Raw genomic sequence first — 21,703 nt, forward strand, 5'->3', positions numbered from 1 at the left:
ACAGTGCTCTAATAGAGGAAGTGAATGGAAGTGGGGACTCACAGCCATTGCGTCAATGCCTCTAGTTTGCTTTCTACATGTGCTCGTGACATTTCTCCCCAATATGTACATTAACGACCTGAAGTACATCGCGATATATAGGACTCCAGTGATGTATGAGTCTAAAGTAGAGAACGAGAAATTCGACACACATGACAATAATCCATCAACTGTATCACGTCATGCGTTTGAGCCAGAGCTTAAGTCTAATCTCACCGATCTTTGTCTGATGGATGCTTGGCGCGGAGTGCCGAGCATCGAACTGCAGCTGAATTGAAAATTGAAGTGCCGGCGCGTCTAATTTGCATTTGGAATAATAAGTATTATGTTTGCCGGCGTTGTCTAATAATCAGTTAAACTGGATTACAGTAAGCGGCCGCTTGCTGAATTAATCCGCACCGCCTTCTGTAGATGTGAATAAATACAAATTTTTTGCCCCCGCCGTGGTGGCTCAGTGGTTACGGCGCTCGGCTGCTGACCCAAAGGACGCAGGTTTGATCCCGGCCGTGGCGGCCGAATATAGATGGAGGCGAAATTCTAGAGGCCCGTGTGCTGTGGGATGTCAATACACCGGTTTCATCCTTTGACGGCTGGCTTCCCGTGGTTATTGGATGAATAGGCAGGACTTGTTGGTATTCACAAAGATAACGTGGTCGCGGTCATAGCAGGAAAAAAGAGGCTAGAGATGAAGTTACGTAGCAAAAAACCTGAAAGCACTTCATAGATGGTATTTACATCTTGCTAAAATTAAGACACGGCAGTTGGGGTATTAGGAAGCAACTAGCCTGCTTTTTCGAGCCTCATCACACACACTGCTAACACAGCGTTGCTATACGGTGGCCGTGGCTTCCGCCTCGCAGCCCGGCCCCCGACCTATCAGTCTGACATCACTGGCACGCAACAGACACCATGACCACAGCTCGAGTAGACGTATTCCGGGCAGGCCGTTCTCGAAACGTCCGCTTTGAAACCGGCCGCCAGCGGCGTCCACCTTGCTCCACCTTGACAGGGCGCGTTACCAGAATAGCCTCTTGGGTCCTTGTCTCCAGCTTGCAGCGCAATTTCGCCCGCAATCCCAGACCCCGTACAGAAATGCTGTGGGGGGGGGGGGGGGGGTTCCCCGAGGCCACATTTGCAGCTACCGCTTGTGCTGACGCTCTGGCCAGCAGGGTCAGCATCCAGCGATCTGGCGAAGGTAGTGGCGATACGCAGCGTCACCGCTGAGGTGAAAAAATGAAGAAAGCATCCTCCGCCGTCACTGGTGGTGCCACGCCCTCTTGCCAGAGGCAGGCACTAGTAGTGTAGGAGAAAGACAAAAAAACACAGCAGAGAGCCCATTCTCCATGCATCTTGCAAGCAGCAAGGTCCAAGGCTGTGCTTGGGGCGCCGAAGGGGCAGGTGGCGCACGTCGCAGTTCAAAACTACAGTCAGGGGAAAATTTTACAGTTTCGCACTGAATTTCCCCGCGGCAGTGAACAGCACTGGCGAGATCATGTCTCCCTGCCTTACACCCTTCCTGACTGTAATTTTATTGCAGACTTTATGAAGGACTTTGTTAGATGTGCAGTTGTTATAGATATCTTCCAGTATTTTCACATAAGACACTTCGGCACCCTAATTTCGCAATGCCTGCACGATTGCTGAAGTTTCCACGGATTAAAATGCTTTCTGGTAATCAATGAAGGCTGTATATAGGGGTTGGTTGCATTGTGCAGATTTCTCTATGACCTGACTGATATCGTGAAAATGGTCTATTGTCGAGCATCCTTTACGAAAGCATGCCTGGTTATTTGGTTGACTGAAATCTAAGGTACTCTTGATTCTCTTTGCGACCAACTTTGTAAGTAGCTTGTAGGGAACGGACAGCAAGCTGATCGGTCATTAATTTTTCAAGTCCTTGACGTCTCCTTTCTTATGATTTATGATAATGCTAGCGATATTCCAAGCTTCTGACAGGCTCGATATCATAAGGCATTGCGAACGATCTTCCGTCCGCGCTTCAAGAAATATCTGCTGCTATCTGATCCTCACCAACTTTCCTCCTTTGCATTGCTTGTAAGGTATTCTTTACTTTCATTACTGACGGAATGGTGCATTGGTGTGCGCTACTGTGTCGCTCACTAATGTTCTGATTACACTGGCTACTGCATAGGTTTCTACTTTTTGGATAGTTTAGCTATGTTATCTGTATTGCTAAAGTGAACTGGAAAGTAGACGAGTGCAGGATATCGGTGTTTGTCACCTAGCGCATACATCTATATTTTTCATATGCCCATTTCCCTCTACGCAGCCTTCAAGCTACCTCCGTTCCTTAGACCGTGCTCAACTTTCTTCATATTACACTTCCTTATGTCGGTCATCTCGCTCTTATTTAACAACTTTGATAGCTCTGCCTGTTCTATTCTGTCCGTAGGGTTAGAAGCTTTCGAAGCCTGGCGTTTCGTTATCAGATTTTTTTGCCTTTCAGATAGCTTGTCGGTATCCTGTCCAACCATCTTACCGCCTACTTCTACTTCGCACTTCGTAATGTTAGCTGTGAGATTATTGTTCATTGTTTGAACGATAAGATCGTCTTCCTCAAAGCAGGATATCTGTTCTGCACCGATATCCTGCACTCGTCTACTTTCCCGTTCACTGCTTTCGCTCTTACTGCATACATTCGAGGGGTGTGTTAAACGAGTTATAAAAATATAGCTTCCGATTTGTTCTCAGCGTTAGTTAAGACTGTAACTAAGGTTACCTCAGCCAAATACATAGAATACTATTTTGGAATTTAGGACACTCACGTTACGAAGGCCCATAGACAAGTTACCCTAGATGTCACTGTCATGGCAGCGGCTGCCAGATACTGTCCAGATCCGTCGGCAGAGAGAGAGTATTGCGGTAGTCCGAAAATTTCCCAGCAAGCGCATTCAAAACCAGCCAAGAGCTAGGCACTCTCCTAGGCACTCTCAAAGTAATGTCGGATGGGGGTAGAGTGGTGCCCGGTTACACTCGTCGGCACGAGAAGCGAGGGGTAACCGGTGGAAATGCGCATGGCGCGAACATTATCGAGCGCAGGCTGCCGATGTGAATTCATGGGACCACTGTGCTATAATTAGCCTGCTTGAAAACTAATAATTTAGACAGCTTCGGACAGTCGGGCTGCAAAGGGTTGGGTGCTGCGCTCGTTTCTTCCTTGACCGCAGTGTAAGTGCCGAATGTTCTCTCAAGTTTTTCTTTTATTTGTTTTGTGGGCGTTGCCTCATCCATGTAATGGCTCGCGCTAGAGGAAAGATGGGTAGATATTCGTTGTTGACTCAATATGGCGGAAAGTCCAAAAGATTTGTGTGTTCAGAGCGTTTGTTTTTTGCATTTTACTTGGTTTACTTTCGTTTCCTGGATGCATGAAAACCTATAACTGATTCAAGAGTGATATCATTACTTTTTGGAAGTAATTACAGCGTACTGTCGCTACTTTTTATATGCAGTAGTTTCACCACTGGTAGATAGAAAAGCCTGCTTGCAGAGGTCAGGTTCGTGGTTGAGTGAATTGTATATCGAACGGCGCTGCCCCGACTGGATTTCGCAAGTCCCACTAGAGACCATGCGCTGTGATACGAACTGATAATAAGAAGTGCAAGGATTTCGCGAAGTTTATTTCTTGGCGAGTGCTTTTTCACTCCACGAAAAGCTGCCGTTGTCTATGCGTAACTTTCCCAGATCATAATGTGTGTCATGCGTGCTACCTTTCTGTCTTATTGTTTTCCTTTCGAAATGTTGCTCGATGCTGTTCGTGCTCGTACACTCGCGCAAAAGCGTTGAAAGAGCTGTAAGTATCAAGAAAAGCAACGACTTGGTTTTAGTCGATATTGTCAGTTGTTTCTAATTTTTCCAGGCTCAATGTTGCTTCACCTGCGAAGCGCAGCTCCCATTGGTAGGGTCTGCAATTGCAAATTTTAACTCTGTTTACAGGCCGTTATGAAAAACATTATAAATAAAGAGTTCCCAGAGTCAGCGGCTGTATGCTGGTCTCCTGTTTCTCGTACACAATCATTCAGTAAGACAAGTAACTTCTGATTGAAATCATACAACAAGAAGCGGAAAAAAGTGGAAATATCGCAGCCTGCCAAATAAAAAGAATAAAGCTGATTACTTAGAATCGATAATGAATCAATGAATGGGGAAATTACTCAAACCCAAAAACAAATGCAAAAACAAATGCGATAATGCAATTTTAGCGAGTCGATAATGATACCAATAGCATGTGTGTTGAAGGTTATGCCGTCCGTTGGAGGATGCAGCAAAGGCAGAGGATCAGGAACATCATTAGGGTTTTCATTAGTAAAAGCTGAAGAGAATGCATGGTTAAAAGCAAGGCGTACGGCGGATACACCTACTGGTGAGCCAGTGCTGTCAATGCGAGACATTGAATTATCTACATCAGGGATAATTGTTTTTTAGAAGCCTTTAGGGTTGCTTTGCAACATCTCAGGGAGGGTAGTGGAAAAGAATTGGCATTTATTTTGGGTACCGAGATAGTAATATTGCTTGGCAGTGGTGTGGTATTTGTTCCAGGCGTATTTCATCATCATCATCAGCCTGACTACACCCACTGCAGGGCAAAGGCCTCTTCCATGTCTCTCCAATTAACCCTGCCCTTTGCTAGTTGCTGCCACTGTATCCCCGCAAACTTCTTAATATCATCCGCCCACCTAACTTTCTGCCGTCCCCTGCTACGTTTGCTTTCTCTTGGAATCCACTCCGTTACCCTTAAGGACCAGCGGTTATCTTGCCTTCGCATTACATGCCCTGCCCAAGCCCATTTTTTCCTCTTGACTTCAACTAGGATGTCATTAACCCGCGTTTGTTCCCTCACCCACTCCGCCCTCTTCCGATGTCTTAACGTTACACCTATCAATTTCCTTTCCATAGCTCGCTGCGTTGTTCTTAACTTAAGCTGAACCCTCTTTGTTAGCCTCCACGTTTCTGCCCCATAGGTGAATACCGGTAGGATACAGCTGTTATATACTTTTCTCTTCCAGGCGCATTTAATGTTAGATAACTTGGCAGAACGGAGAAGGCGGTTTTTGTTGCAATTTAAACGCTTTAGTGCAGTATTAAAAAATGAAAATTTTTTGTTCCCTTATGCTGATGGTAGGGATGTAAAGTCTAATCAAACGCAGTAATTCTGATTTGAAGAGAGACCTGTTCTACTCAGTAGAACGTAAGTGGCAAGTAGAAGCATTATGGTTATGGAAAACAAGAAGCCCGCGATTCATGCTAATGTAGTGTCCTTTGTCGTACAGCGCTAGTACATTTTTGGATTTAGGACATTTGGTAACGCTGGCAGAAAAGGTAGTGTGAAGTACAACGTGGTCACTAAGCCTCGTAATGTACGAAGGAGCACAGAATTCGTCAGGGTGAGTAGCCAAATTGAGGTCAAGAATGTTTAAGGTCAATTGAGGTCAAGAAGTTGGTCAGTCGTGCGGGTGGACTCAGAAACAATTTCAGACAGGCCGATATTTAAGCGTGTCTTTAGGAATTCACTATATGCCTTACTTTTTGTTAGGCTGTGGGACATATCATTCCAATCTCTGGACAGAAAGTTGAAATCGCCGAAAAGTACGTTTTGTCGATTCGAAGCAAACACGACACACAGGATGCAAATCTTATAACATATTAATCACATATAGCAATATCATATACAAAAAAGCATAACCGCGATAAGCAATGCAGTACCAAGACAAACAAAGCAAAACAATGCATACAGAGAGCTAGCGCATCTATAGCGCATTTCGCCACAGCAAGCAGAGCTACAGCCATTTTTCGCTGCGAGGTTTGCGCGTTTCAGATTCAATCTCAAATGAAGGCCCATATAGTGCTGGCAGCCAACAAAAATTCTCTAAGAGTGCCCTAAAATTGATTCATAGAAAAGAAATGAAGTCTCCAAAGCCGAAGCTAAATGAAGAAGCAAATAATGACAACATTTCTTCCAGCAAAAGTGTCTGCGTAAACAGACCTGAATGGGCTAATAGAAATTTATTAGTGCACTCCCCTATGTGTTAAGGTACTTTTATATTGTGACTTATTGGTGACGGCAGTCGGGCTGCCAGGAAGACGGCAGAAAGGCATCCAGAGGAAACTCTCTATTGGGCGGTCTTGCGCGCGAAAAGAACGGGATGACTCGGCAGAGGAAATTATAAAAAACGCACTCGGCGGTTGTCAAACAAAACGCCCGCCGCTCTCAGCGGTGCGCAATACCAAGCTAACAATGAGGTTTCGAGGTACAGCGTGCAAAGTAAGCAAAAACAGCCACGTACAAAGTAGAATTGGTTCTGTGCGGCAGCCATTCGTCTAGGTATTTTCGGCCACATCTTACGTCACAAGGTGATAATGCCACACGCAGGCGGCTTTGAGCATGAATAAGTCAATATTAAAACTCTTGGAGGCAGTATTTAAGTTACCAGCTCATTTTCGGGAGTGGTCAAAGAAGAACTTGTATGACGCCTGGTTGCAGTTGTCTGTTCACAAGCCAAGATATGAATTCGCGAACACAGGTACAGAGACAACGTAAAGAAATGCTAATACAACAGCGATTACTGGCTCCTCTCCGCACATTTCTACTCATGACGGTCTTAATTTGGTGGTAGCCAGGAGACACTAGAATCGTTCACGATACATTCCAGGACGATGCTAACGCTGAAACAGAATGTAAACAAATGCGTATGGTGGAGCTTGTAGGCGCCGCCATTTTTGGATTTCTTTTCCTCGCGACACACTTTGCAGTTCTGAAACATAAAACGATGATAATCAGCAATTAAAACGTTATAAAGCACTATTTTGAGCTCACTTCAGCCTGTTGCGCACAATTTCATTTTATACAAGGCGGAAGCTGCCCACCTTACAACCACCCTCCCCTAAAGCGTTAGTGAAGAAAGAAACTGAGATACAAAACAGTATATAAAGGGTCAAATTGAGTCCGCTACAAAACGAACACGAGCCAACATGTCGACTTGAGCCGCCGATCCACCCACGCCGTCACCTGGGAGGATCCGGTTGGGGTATCGTATGGAACAGCTACTCTGCGAGAAGAAAAAGATTTTTCTGCTTTCGCACAGCGAAAGAAGCCATTCGTGCAAAATAGACGCAGCTAAAACAATACACGCGTGTTAACAAAACAAGCGTTTCAAGCCGTACAAATCTCAACTTGTCAATCTGCTAGGAGGTTAGCTAGGGAGTGGTGGATGTATCTTTTGCGCTGAGTGTTACGGGTGTGCGTAATGTAGCTTCTGGATTTGATAGTAAACGCTTGCCTCGTCTGCCATGTGTGGAGAAAGCGAAGGGCTTGCCGACATGCGGATAATAGCCTCGCGGGCAAGTTGATAGGCGAACTCTGGAAAGCTGATCGCGCACGCGTTTGGGAAGGCGACACGTTGAAATAACTCGAATGGTTGCCGTCGAGCTTTAGCAAGACGGTTTACGTGAACAAGGCAGGTGAAAGCTCAACTGTGTGCCGTGGCGGCGCGACTAAAAAAAATATTTGCTTTGCTGTCTCGTGGACGCGGCGCAGTCATTTTGGTTCCGCAAGATCTTAGTGTGACCCTGACAAGTTTATGAACTTTTTATCCATTTTTATTCATTAATTTATTTGGTATGCATAAAAAAAAAACGAATGATGTTTGAAAAATTTTGAATTGCCGTAAACCCGCAGTGTTTTATGAGTAGTGGGTTAAAATATTATTTAGGTTTACAGTTAGGAAAGTGCACATAAAGTAGGAATTTTCCTTTTTTTTCGGGTCACCTATGATGGAGGATCAAACACGGCATAATGTGGACACGAGCGTAGGAAAGGTTCTGCGACAGTACTTTTCTTAACACCCTTGTACTTACTCTAGGTGTGGTACATAAACACCTAGAGTTTTCCTTTCCTCATCAACTTATTTAACACTTCTGCACCCCGAACGACGCACTAATACTCTCCCTGTATAAAAAAATGGACAAGAATCACTCCATTTTTGATGCAATGACAGCCACTCCCATTCATTGTTTGCCCAGATCACGCAATGGGTGACACTCGATGAGGCTCCTGTATATCAGGAACGTTGACATTACCCAATGTATCGTTATCTAAAATACATTGCAAAATTCCCCTTAACTCCCGACAGCGCTCTGTAGGCGGATTCCGCCTGCTGAGTCCACTCAGTCAAGATAAGTTCTGCGAATCGCCTGACCTCCCCATATCAGGGCTCCGGAACTTCCTATCGAAAACATGCCCCGACTACGGTATTGGCCACCTCAAAATGAGGGCCTGACCTGGCCGCCGAGCCTGTTTTCGAACTCACGCGCATCTAATCAGGCTTGCAGACTCGCCCTGGCAAACAGCAGCCCATTCATCTTCCAAAGATACGGTCTACAGAAACTGCGTAACTTCACACAAAATGAAATTAATATCGTCCGGCTCTCAGCTCGGGCTGACATTGTATCACTCCCTCCCAGGTGGCATTTTCCCACCCTGTGAAGACTCTGCGACGTGGAACTCACGACGGACTGTACCCAGAACGAGCAATGCGCTGCTTGGGATAAATGTTCTTTTTAAGAAAAAAAAAGAACGCACCTCTGCCAGCAGCGCATTACCATTGATAGTCTACAAAGCTCCTTGGTAGCTTGATTATTGCCCCAAACTAAAGCTTATGTTGCCCGATGAAGATACACTTCCCCTTCAGGAGAGCGGATGACTGTCCGTGAACAGTTGTCCTTCGGGTGCATCGTTTTCCAGCTCCCCTGACAGCGGCGCACCGGTCTTTCCCTCCCTCAACCTATCGCCGGGCTAATGCAAGTCAAAAAAATTTTCCCTTCTTCCCGACATGGTTTATATCTTTATAACAACACCATAACAGCGGACAATTTGTTTATCCTTTTGTTGTGTTGATGTTCAAATGTAAAACGGGAGAGGGTGCTATACACACGTAATGAAATTAACCTCCAGCAGAAAAACGAAAAATTAAACTTAGACAAAAAACGTCTGCCTAGTATTTCATAAAAGAGAGCTTTTGGAAAGAGGGAATCTCTACTGTAAACATAGGTAGCCAGCGGAGCTCATGACAACTTGGCAGGTTCTTATATTTCAAAATTTTTTCGGGCATGAAAACAAGAAAACTTCGACATGCAAAGGAAATTCGCAAGATCTGACTGAAATCTCGATTTTTGCCTTCAACCAGTGAAGGCATTGATTTGGCTGCCTGCCTTTTTCTCTAATCTTTACACTATTATAATGTATAAAAAAGAAATTTGTGGTGAGAAACATCTGTCAAGATTACAACAGCGCAATACTCGGTTGTGGTAAACTTTCAAGCTCATTTACAGTCAGTAATGGGAATGCGTAAAGCCCAATACCAAGTTCTGGAACGTTTCAAATTCAGTTTTTCAAAAATGACTAATGTAGGTGCCAGAATTTGCCGCATGAGTCTACGACATATCGCACCTTCTATAAATGGGCACTTAACCCTATTTCCAAGGGTTAACCTGGTAATATGAAAGAAATCGAAGAGTACAGCAGGCTATAATATCTTATATGCTCGTCTCTAAAGCACCTCCGATTGTAACGGGCACTTCTTTTACCTAATCCCAAAAATAAAATGACAGATACTTTGCTTGTAGAGCGCAGTGGGTTTGATCCGATAAAGAAATAGGCTCGCGAGGCTGCCCAATTGCCACATGCCTCCGTGCAGAGAAAACCAGCAAGGACAACAAGTTCAGCTTATTTTAAAGCGTTAGCTTATCTTGGCTTACTTGTCATATAGCGCTAAAAAGACACGGACGCAGGGAGACACACAGGACGGGATGTGGCAAGTGAACCGTCACCAACTCGCCGAAGCTTCCACTCTGGCTTATCTTGGCTCTTTCCTTAGCGCCCTCATTGGCGATCGCAGTGCAGAGCTGAGCAGCGCGCCAAAGTGCTCCACTTCGATGACTTAGTTGCGCTTTTCTCTTAAAGCAGCAGCTCCGGAGGCGGTGTCGAGCTCTGCGAGCTTGACAAACCGCTAAGACGCTTGTACGCCCTTGGCCTGGGCGTCTGCTGTAGTTACGCGCTCGGCGCCGGGCTGCCAGGCTGCGCTAGTGTTTGCATAGAAAGCCCCGCTCTTATGGCCACCTTTTTTAAGGAGGAGGCCTTATATGACCCGTTAGCACAAAAGCCGCCGTCCTTCGGAGTCTATGGCACGAATTTATTCGGTGACGTCACCATGTTCAGCATGACCACCCAGTAGACCATAATATAGGGACGTCTCCAGGAAAGAAGAAAAAGTACACGATCGTTAGAAGGAAAGGGCAATTGATCCAAGGACCTTCAGACTCAGCTCCAGTTCCAGTGCACTCGTCTTTACTGACTTTCTGCTGCGTCGTCCTAATCCCGTGCAAGCACTGCGGACGACCTTCGCTAGCGCGTATAAAATTTCGAGTAAACCTGCTTCTGCTGGCTGCTGGCCTGGAGATACGCTTCGAGGTTTTCAGGTGGCTTTTCAGTGCCACTTTCCCAATATATTATCCCTAAATCAATCGTCTTCTGGCGCAACATGCACTTTTCTCTCTGCGGATAACTCAGGTCTGCTCTCACTCATTCCTCTAGATCCTCATGTTCAAGCCAGGCAGGCTGAAACATTTCCCACCTGGTACGGTACGTTCAAACTTAAACCAAAGCGCAAAGGGATTATGGTTCCTTGACGTCGACTGCGCTCGATGACTGCAGGGCTGGTGCGGGTCACTGGTTTGGAATCGAGACCGACTCCTGAGGTGAGAGCAGAAATCAGAGAGGGGACCGGGAATTCTCAAAGAAATCACACGCGCTCTCGATGTCCGGTTTCGATTCGATCGGGACCGATGGGATCTTAATTCTTAGCTATAGGCGCACATAGCTAGTCGCCCCGTATCCTTGCTTCTTAGAAAAAAACCAGGTCAATTCCAGTTTTTTAGGAAGTCCATAAACATCACACGTTTTTCGAAAATCACGGGTATGCCCTCACGATTGCAAGTGCCTCTCTTTGCTTTGCAAATTAATTCAAACATTGATGGGGTGGTGCCTTTTAGGTGATGTCTTCGTGTGTCTTAAGTTGCTCTGAAAAAGTTCTTCTCTTGAGTAAAGTTGATACAAAAACTCTTATAATGTCAGGCTGATGCAAAAAATGTAAAGCAATAATTCAACAAAAATTTCTGATGTGCGTCTGAGGCTAAAAAAGTTAATACAAAATCTCATCAATAATTTCCGATGCTGGCCTGATGCTTAAAAGGTTAATGCAAATCTTATGAACAATATGTGGCGCTTCTCTGATGCGAAAAAGTTAATGCGAAAATTCATCACGAAATTTTGATGTTAGTCTGATGCAAAAAAGTTGATGCAAACACTCATCAAGAATTTATGATTACGGTCAGATGCAAAACCACAACAGACTTTGCCTTTGTGATTAATTTCTGATAACTCACCAGATATATAACAATGCTAGCAGAAATTTGATAGCCAATTTTGTAAGACATATAAGAGGGAGCGCGAAGGAAATTAGAAGATTTTCTGTTCGAAAAAAGAAATAACTGGCTTCTTTTATGGGTAGTGCGGTAGAGTCTCCCCTCAATTTAAAATTAGGGAAATACATATATATGTGGACTCTATATAGATTAGGACTCGGCTCCTGCCTGGCAACTGACCCATAATGGGGGTGCAAGGATCAGAAAATGGAGAACGTGATTTAGAAAACATTGGATTATTTTTTTTATTCCTTTGCTCTCGCCGCAGAAGGCGGAAGTAAGGTTCTTCCTTCTTATTACCTTTATAACAGTTTTGAACGAGGAAAATGCTCAACCACTGTTGCCGCGTGAAAGAGCAGACAAGAAATTGCGCCACTCCCAGCCATTGTTTGCCCTGATCACGCAACCCGTCACGCAGCCCACTTGACGAAGCCCCTGTATATCCGGGACGTATATATTGCCCAATACCTCCTTATCAACACATGCATTGTAGAAGTCCATTGTGTCGGCAACGCTCGCCTGTTAAGCCACTCAGTCAGGATAAGTTCTACGAATCACCTCAGCTCCCCACATCTACCTATCACACCACTCGAACTGCGTCCTGGGAAACATACCACCGACCATGCTGTTGACCATGGCAAAAGGAGCTCGTACAGGGAACGCATATCACACCGGCCGGGCCACCCAGGCAGCTAAACTCAAAACAGCACTTATGCTGCCCTGGTTTAGGCTGAGGCTCCGTACTATAATTCCTTGATGATGCCGCTAGCCTACCACGCTAGGAATTAGTGAGGTGGTTCTCACGACGAACTCCGCGAAGCAAAAGCGATTTACCGCAGTGAGCAACGGTTCAATATAAAAATTAGAAAGCACACCTCAGGCATTTACACGTTACTGGCAGTGATTCACCATAGTACTTTGTAACCTGATTACTATTCCAAACTAAAACGCACGAACAACACTGAAATTCGGGCTTGTTGGTTCATACTTCGGAGCAATTGCGCAAACATGACAAGGGACCAAGAACAAGTACACACACACAGCGCTGCGTATGTAGCGCTGTGTGCGTCTACTTGTTCTTAGTGTCATGTCCTGTTTTCGCTATTGCTCCGATGTAAAACGCACGCTTCCCTTGAAAACTCCTCTTGCTATTGAGCAGATGTGATGACGTTCTATGAACGATTCTTGTGCATGCGCCTATACGCTGCCAACGGCGCCTAAGCGGTCCTTTTCATCCTTGTCCTATCGCACCAGTGATTCAATACAAAACAGCGATTTTATTTATATTTTTTTGAAAATTTAGGGGTTTTTGACAACATAATTACACAACAATATTTTGTTGCAGCTGGGTTTTTTAAAGCTCTCTTGCTGCTTTGACGTGCTGTTTTGGTGTATGACGGTGATGTGCATGCTTCACGAACTTCTCTAGCAGAGCTTCTTCATAAATAACGATTTTTTTTTTCAGTTTGCCGTTTCGCAGAACTACTTTCTCAAGTATCTCCAAAAGGCTTCTATTAGAGGCACTTACACAAGATTTTTCCTAATATGCATGTGTTGGGAGTTTTTCATCTCGGTGATTATCTTTCTAAGCTATGAATACTTAATTTTCTTTTCATTAACAATACTGCTATACTTTTTTGGTACCAAGAAAATGGACGCAGGTGCACAAGGAATCACAAGTGGACAAAAGCCATGGTGTTCAGAAATATCCACAGATGTGCGTGCCGGGCGCGGGTGAAAGGACTTAAATCCAGCAGCTCAAGAAATTAAACTCATATGGAGAAATAATTGCTTCTGGTGACAACTTCATAAAAAGAAGCTTTTTTGAATGAGGGGAAATTTGCACCGATGTGAAGGCTATGAAATCTGTATTCTTTCTAACAGCGATTGATTGCATCTATTGAGTTACTTATCTTTACTTATAATCCCTGCGGTGTCAAAAAGCAAGAAAATTAATTTTACGGTTCGGCAGTGTGTCAAGAGGAGCCGCTGCGGTGGCTCAGTGGTTACGGCGCTCGGCTGCTGACCTGAAAGACGCGGGCTCGATCCCGGCCGCGGAAGCTGAATTTCTATGAAGGCGAAATTCCAGAGGCCCGTGTATTGTACGATGTCAGTGCACGTTAATGAACCGCAGGCAGTCGAAATTTTCGGAGCCTTTAACTACGGCGTCCCTCATAGCCGGAGTGGCTTTGGAACGTTAAATCCCAATAAACGAAACCGAAAATGTGGAGGCCCATGTATTGTGCATGTTATGTACACGTGTATGTGCACGTTATAGAACCCCAGGTGGTCGAAATTTCAGTTGCCCTTCACTACAGCGTCCCTCATAGCCCGAGTCGCTTGGGACGTTAAACCCTTATAAACGAAACCTTTGTCAAGAGGCTAATAGAGTGACATTTATAGTGGGTGACGTAGAACAGTCAAGCTCTTGCGACGCGAGTGAGTCCAATACATAGAGCTGAATACCAAATTGTAGATTCATTCAAATATTATCTTTATTTTTAGAAAAACTATAGTTTTGCAGGCCCCAGGACGTGCCCCAAAGCGTAACCGATTTCAGTATGCCCCCAGGCCGTGTGAGCATTCAACCCTATAATGAGGTGTGGACCTGATGACTTGAAACAAATTCATGAGCAGCGCAAGGATATACAGACACGTTATCATGTTCCCAACTGAGTTCTTCTCTGAATGCCACCCACAGGTTTTTTTTTTACTAGAATAATAAAAGTGATTGAGAAATCTAGAGACAGAAACAAAAAAAGATGAATTTTTTTTTGGTGCGGCGATAAATGACGCTTTCCCGACAGGTGTTATTATATGTGAAATTCCGCACCCGGGCGGTTTGTTATTATTAAGAAAGTTCAACTGGAGTTGGTCTTGCGACCGATAAGTAGTGTACACCACACAGACTCTGTTTGGAGCCATACCTTATCAAGCCATGCCCTTACCAGGAGTCTGTGGGGTGCCTAATAAGAGTGCTTGTGCTGTACCCATATTACATGTACAGATTAGAAAAATTCCTTTTTTTAAAGGGCCATGCGATTAGGTTTCTCGGCGTGTACATTTAAAGCAACCTTTGCTCTCACAGTGCAGTTGCACTGAGATACTTTTGGCAGAAATCAGAAGCTCTTAGAGACCGCTATTTTGCAATAACTTTAGGCATTTTTTAAAGCCAGGTGTTGTAACATGATGCTACGAGGTTCCGCAAACGAGATTCGAAAGGGCAGAAAAATTTGTTGCTTCTGGACTTGATTATACACCGGCAAATTGTGTAAATTAGCACAAGAGGAAAACATGTACGCTAGCGCAGGAAAAAACTTATTAATTCCTCGGACGCTTCTTTTGCGACGCAAATGCGCAGACGCTTAAAGATTTCGTAGAGCTCGCCAACCACAATCGCGACAATTCAAGCATTAGAGTATCAAGGAAGAGAGACTAGCACTGAGGAAGGGAGAGGGTACGTATCAATTTATTCCCACTATTGGCGCTTTAGTCCACAAAGGTTGCCGGTTTACAAGTAGAATGCACTTGATGCCGTAATCTGGAGCGCAGAGCTGTAAGCGCTTTGCCAATGGAGTTTTTATTGGCAGAAAGCTTTGATATCGTTTCTCTTATGATAAAATGACGCAATATGGGCAATTGTACGATCTGGTAATATTCTAGTATGAATAGCGCGGGAAGCAAAAACGACAATAAAGCAATAGCACAATACCGGAGCTAATATAAAGCACAGAAATGAATCCCCACGAACAAACGGCTGTGCTTTTTTTCGTTACAGTTCAGTACAGTACTTGAATCACAGATTTCACATTCGACTGCTATTGAACCACAGCCGCAGACTAAGGGCATCCTGATACGTTATCGCTGCTTCCTGATAGTTGTCCGCACATCAATAGCTGTGTGACGAGATGGCTTCGCATTTTATCGTCTTGCTATTTCAAAGCAGTCATTGTTTCCAGAAACTTTTTGATTCGCTGTTCCCGGCAGTACAGGAGTGGGCGTGTTTTTATCTCTAAGGGTGGCTGGCCTCTTGCAGCTCGATTCATTGCCTCGTTCCGCCTTTTTGTAATGGGAGGAGCAATCTGAATATTTCTTACTGGCTTAGATACCGCATTTAAAAGGATAATTGGAGTTAGTTTGAAACCAGACAAGAATTGATAAAGAAATCGTATTAATGCCGATTGCGTCTTCTCCTGAAGTACTCTAGTGCACAAAATAACTACCGACATTTTCGTAGACTCCCGTCTGTTGCCGACAAAAACTGGCTACTTCTCTAACAATTCACTGAGTAGCACTTTCTACTGCCTTAATTGTATGTATTCTACTGATACTAATTCCACAGCAGCAGCAGGGAAAAAATAATATTTCAGTCTTTTAGATATGCCTGACGCGCTCACGTTACGGGGCACTCATGAGAAATAAAAACGACCTGCATTCATACGGTAAGGCGCAATAATCAGAGAGACGACCCTCTCCGAAAAAGGAATCTTTATAAGCTAGAGAAGTTCAAAAAACGAAACACAGGTGTCGCTATCGCCGGCCGATTTCGCCAATAAAATGCTTTCACGAAGACAGATATTTGTCGGGCGACCCAGACACCGTGCTGCAACGAGATCAACTTCAAAATGTTTAAACCCATTTTTTTTCTCTAATGACGTCACGAGTTGGAAAAGGCTGGTGGAAATATTTCATATCTACTTTTATCAGAGTAAAATGAGAATTTTGCTCCAGTATAAAGCTCGAAATAGCCACAAGGAGCAAGGGAACTTGTTTTCGCTCCAAAGCGCATTTGCATGGAGTTGCCCTCGGCTCCCTTTAAACATCAAGCGGTTGATTCGAATCAGAAAGCATGAAAAAAAAAGAATCGCTATAAAAAGGAAACTGCACTTGCTCAGTTTTTCCTAAATTCCTTTTTTCTAATGGTAGCCGCTATCATGACATTGAAGAAAAAACCTATTCGTGGTTCGGTGCCATCTGCCGGTGCTTCCTTTAGTGAACAGTTTTCAGCTCTCTTGGTCGCGCTATATTTTCTGCCGCTCAAGAGAAACAAAGCGGTTCATGCAGTAATAGCCCTTCAGTAGCAGCCAGCACGTTTGGCCGCGAAACTGAGCTTTACTTATTCGACAGCCGTAGTGGTTGCCTACAAACGCAAGCGTAAAAAAACTCTTTTTTTCTTAGCGTTCCCGTGATGAAAGCCATGGCCATACGGTTCGTTTTGAGTCGTTGTTTTTCGTAGTTTACGTGTATTATTCACACTTCTCTAGTTTGCTGAGCAGACGAGAGTTAGTGCCCTCGTGCTGCCCCCTACACCTGCACCGCGCGAAGAGATTCCTCGTATGACCTTTGACATATCCTGGCTACCTGGAGCGACATATACTTGGAGCAAATTATAATAAATTCTAATACCAAACCCCCCTAGTTCCCTGTTCGTTGTTTTGCCTTTGCATGTGCAGTGAATAAAATATGTGGTTGTCGCTGGTGCAGCGCTGTTTCTTTTTCACGCAGTACAGCATACCTTTTTTTTCACTGCTTCCAAGAATGAAAATTGATTATAACAACAGAACTGAAGGTAGAGTTTCATTGGTTTATAAATTCATGAACTCAGCATTAAATTGGCTACGTAAACTAAAAACTATGCAATTAAAGAAAAAGTAATCACCTCTAAGAAATGCCTTCTCTTCATCGTCCAAGTCTTTGTACAGCCAATTTTTGAATTCCCGTTAGCGGGGCTACCTGACGCCTTGAGATAGTATACGTTCTCTACATGGACCTCTGCAAGACGAAAGGCGTTTACTTGCTTACAAGTTTTTCATACGCCGCTTTGTTCTTTTTGCGTATTCCCTGGGATATAACATGTCGTATTTAACCGAATGGCAAGCGTGTTTCAGGCAATATAGGAGGTAAAGATAATATCTCCGGATATAATTGCATTTTAGGCACAAACGAAATGCACAAACATCGCATTACAACCCCACATTGCTTGATGTGTCATATAGGGTTTTCGGAACCAAAATCAAAACCAAAGGAGTATAAATTGACCAGCGACAGCGGCTAGCGGTGGTAGTTGAACCCTGCTCTGGTGCTGAGCTTCATATCTCGAAACTGCGGCGCTATTGCGACATCGCGCACCAAGCACGAATTCGACGCCTCTTGAAGGGATTTAATACTTTTCTTTGGGGCAACCTGTTGATTACAAATAAGGTGCGTTCATGCGCGAAGAACTCAGGACACAAAGACGAACGCAATTGTTCTCTGTACGTGTCGTACGTGTTTCATCGTTGCGTCCTGCCATTTTCTCGCCAATACATGCCTTATTTAAAGGGAAAGCGCGGGCAGACACACAAAGCGTGAAGCTCTTTATTTTCACTGAAGTTCTGCAGGCACCTTCAACATCCCCACTTCGGGCGGACGCCGATCTAACACGCTCACGCGAAAGATATCGACGGCACGGAGTGTGCTAGACAGTGCTAGACAGGAGTGCTGCAGACAGGCCAGCTTAGTCAGCAATCTCACGATAAAAACGAGGAATCAATGTGCTCGCCTTTGCGGGAAGATGTTCGGGCGCTCACTGAAGGCGACGGGAAGAAGTTTCGGTTTTATAAGCCTCTAAATCGCACGTCAGAAGAGGCGGTGGCGAGGCGGAACGCCGCGCTTATCTCTGTACCGGCCTTATCGGAGTCTCTTTTCGGCGGCTCTTATCAGAAAGAGGAGGCGCTTCAAACTATTGTACGGTGGTGCTAGGTGCAGCTGCCGTATCTTGTGCAGTCTCAATGGCGGTCACGCCTTCCGATAACCATGGGGAATCAGAAAGACTTGTGTGATACACTTGTCTGAAAGCTTCGCAACACAAGCATTCTGCGTGTTCGCTCCCCGCGCACATTTATTTTAAAGCGTAGCATATTGCAATCACTCAGTTCAGCCCTTGGGCGCGGCCGGGCAGCCACCAAACCACGTGACGTGACGTCACGACAGCCGGAGGAAAAACCGTAGGTAAAGATGATGGCGATTCCTGGTGAGAATTGCAAACACAGTAAACAAGAAAAAAAAGGAAAAGGGGAAAAAGAAAACATACAAAAAAACGCTGCGCATGGTGGCGGTTGCCACCGCCCCGTTTCAAAGGGGGCGCTCCTATCCATCCATCCATCCATCCATCCATCCATCCATCCATCCATCCATCCATCCATACGTCAAGGAGGAAAACCTGCTTAGAAAATCGGGTGCCACCAAGCAATAGCTCGCGCAAAAAGACCGCGCAATATGCAACGCATTCTTGGCTTAACCAAGCTAAGCCTGGGCATCTTTTTTGTTGTTGTTGTTGCCTCTTAGGCGGCCGGAAAAGTCACTCTGGGGTTATATTCATCTTGTGTTTTTTTTTTGTGTTTAGAGCACGCAAAGTCTGCCTTCCCATCACAATCGTTCTCGCCTTGCATTCCGTTTCAAACAGCATGCTCAATGGAATGATTATGTCCGCAATCAGTGAAACCTTGAGCTCAGACATTAAAATATAGCTATCTGAAATAAGGAAGAAAAATATGCACTTTACTCTATTCATTTTGCAATGAGAGAGGTGAAATATATATATAATTTGTAAGATGTGGTCCCCTCTCCCTCCCGGAGATAACAGTCTGAAGTTCAAGCCTGAATATTTTGCGGAAAACCTTCAATGTTAAATGTTAACAAAAAACACTCTAGGCGTAGTGGAAGTCTATATTCTTATAGTCTGCGTGGAGCCAATGACAGTTCCTGATCATTAATTGGTCATCTTATATTAATAATCATGAGCCTGACTACACCCACTGCAGAGCAAAGGCCTCTAACATCTCTCTCTGGGTAGCCCTGTCCTTCATTAACTGCGACCACCGTATCCCCGCATACTTCTTAATCGCATATGCCCACCTCGGCTCCTTGCGATGCTTGCCTTCTCTTGGAATCCACTCTGTTGCCATTAGGGACCGGTGGTTATCTTGTCACCTTGTTATACGTCATGCCCAAGCCCATACCTTCCTCTTGATTTTGACTAGGTTGCAATTAACCCACGTTTGTTCCCTCATCCGCTCTGCCCGCTTCCGGTCTCTTAACGTTACACGAAAGAATTTTCTTTCCATAGCTCGCTGCGTGGTCCTTAGCTTAAACTGAATCATTTTCGCTAGCCTCCTCGTTTCTTCGCCACAAGTGTGTACCGGAAAGATACAGCTGTTGTACACTTTTCTCCTGATGGGACATTAGCAAACTGCCCTCCATGATCTGAGAGCACCTGCCATACGCACCCCACCCCATTCTTACTCTTCTAGTTATTTCCCTTTCATGAACTGGATCAGCGGTCACCCCTGCCCTAAGAAGACAGATTCCGTTATCAGAATCTGGTTACCAGCTGTGAATTACTTTCCCCTTGGGCGACTATTGAACGGTACTTTGGTTTTCTGCATGTTAATTTTTCGGCCCACTGTTCTGCTGTGACTGTCTAACTTATTGCTTATGCTTTGCAATTCACGTCCTGAGTGTGTTAGCAAGGCAATGTCATAAGCGAATCGCAAATTTCATAAGCATTCTCCATTAACTCTTAGTCCTAACTCTTTCCAATCCAGGCCACGGGACATGTCCTATTAACAAGCGGTGAATATTACCGGCGATATCGCACCCTTTCTGCCTTACACCATTATTGCAATTATATTGCTGACTTTGTGGAGCACAATTGTGGCGTGCAGTGGTTATAGATATCTGCCACCATTTTCACGTAACATTCTCCTACATCTTCTTTGGTTAAATTAACAGTCCACTGATTGCAAGGTTAATTAGTGGCCTTCATTTGCTTTATATACCACATCCAGTGGGCATGGCAGAGGCACATCAGGCAACATGCTGACGAATTCATTTCACTATGCTGTGCAGGTCAGTGTCTACTTGCCTACGCGAAGCTATCGTAGTGATGATCACTTTTTGATGTTGCTGCCGTGCCTAATGGATATTGGCCAATTCTTTTCATATATTTCTTTATTTCAAAATAATCTTCCTGTATGCGGTGACGTTGAGGCTAACCCTGGCCCGACCGAGCACGAAATGTTGCTGGAATTTCTTCAGGGGCAGACCAACATTATTGCTTCAATCACTGATATTTTGACAGAACAAGAGAAAATGATTGCTGATATTGCAAGCGTGTCTGAGCGAATCAGTGTCTTAGGAGCACAAATGAATGTATCAATTTACCTACAGGCAGAAGTTAAGGAACTGAAATCGACAGTAATGAAACTTGAAGACAAGGTGTCATTTCTGGTGTCTAAGGTCGATGAACTTGCAAATGAAAATGGAAGGAACAACTTAATTATAATCGCGGTAAATGAAGAAACCACTAAAACCTCTGATGATCTTGAAAATGTGGTAAAAATGAGGTATTCCAGGCAAAGCTCGGCATAACTGTTAACAATATAGAAAGATGTCAACAAATGGTAAAAATGAGGGAAGGGATGATCCCGTTATTGTCAAACTGTTCGACTACTTTGACAAAGTGTCAATAGTGAAGGAGTGTCCGAAACTGAAAGAAAGTAATTGTTCAAACTTTGAGGATTTTTTAAAAAATATTCTCGAAACAAGGAAGAAACTTAGGCTGAGCTCCGTAGAAAACCGAGCTGATGTTGTGAAGGTTAATCTGGTCTTTGATAAGCTAAACAAAAAGCTACAGTCTTTGCCAAAAGTAACCAGGCTGCTCGGTTTGCTTCGCAGTCGTATATTAAAGCTATTATGCCACCCCTGAAGCTCTGAATCTCTGTATGGTGAGCAGGACTCAGGTCCTCACCTTCAAATAAGTTTTTGATCTTTAGGGAAGCAGTGAGGGCTCTACAATACGAATGAGAAGCAAACCATGGAGCATTGTATACTTTTGGCAAAAATTGCAAGTTGTACGGATGGGATAAGAGGAAGGATGCGCATTTTATTATTTCAGACAAGAAACAAGAATGTTAACTGCTGTAGCATTGTGATTAACATCAAGTTTTTAGAAACGTTGTTGGCGTTCACGATCTAGTTGTACTAACGGAAACACGGCCGAGTGAAGAAGCATTTGACGGTGAGTTCGTGCCAAGAATCAACAAGACTTTTAGCCAAGATCGTGATTGAAGGGGCGGGGTTGTAGCAGTTCTTTTTAAAAGCTCGTTACACGTTATAGCAGTGCCTG

Source organism: Amblyomma mixtum, chromosome 8, assembly GCF_055824585.1.
Source record: "Amblyomma mixtum isolate Tamu chromosome 8, ASM5582458v1, whole genome shotgun sequence".
Taxonomy (NCBI): Eukaryota; Metazoa; Arthropoda; class Arachnida; order Ixodida; family Ixodidae; genus Amblyomma; species Amblyomma mixtum.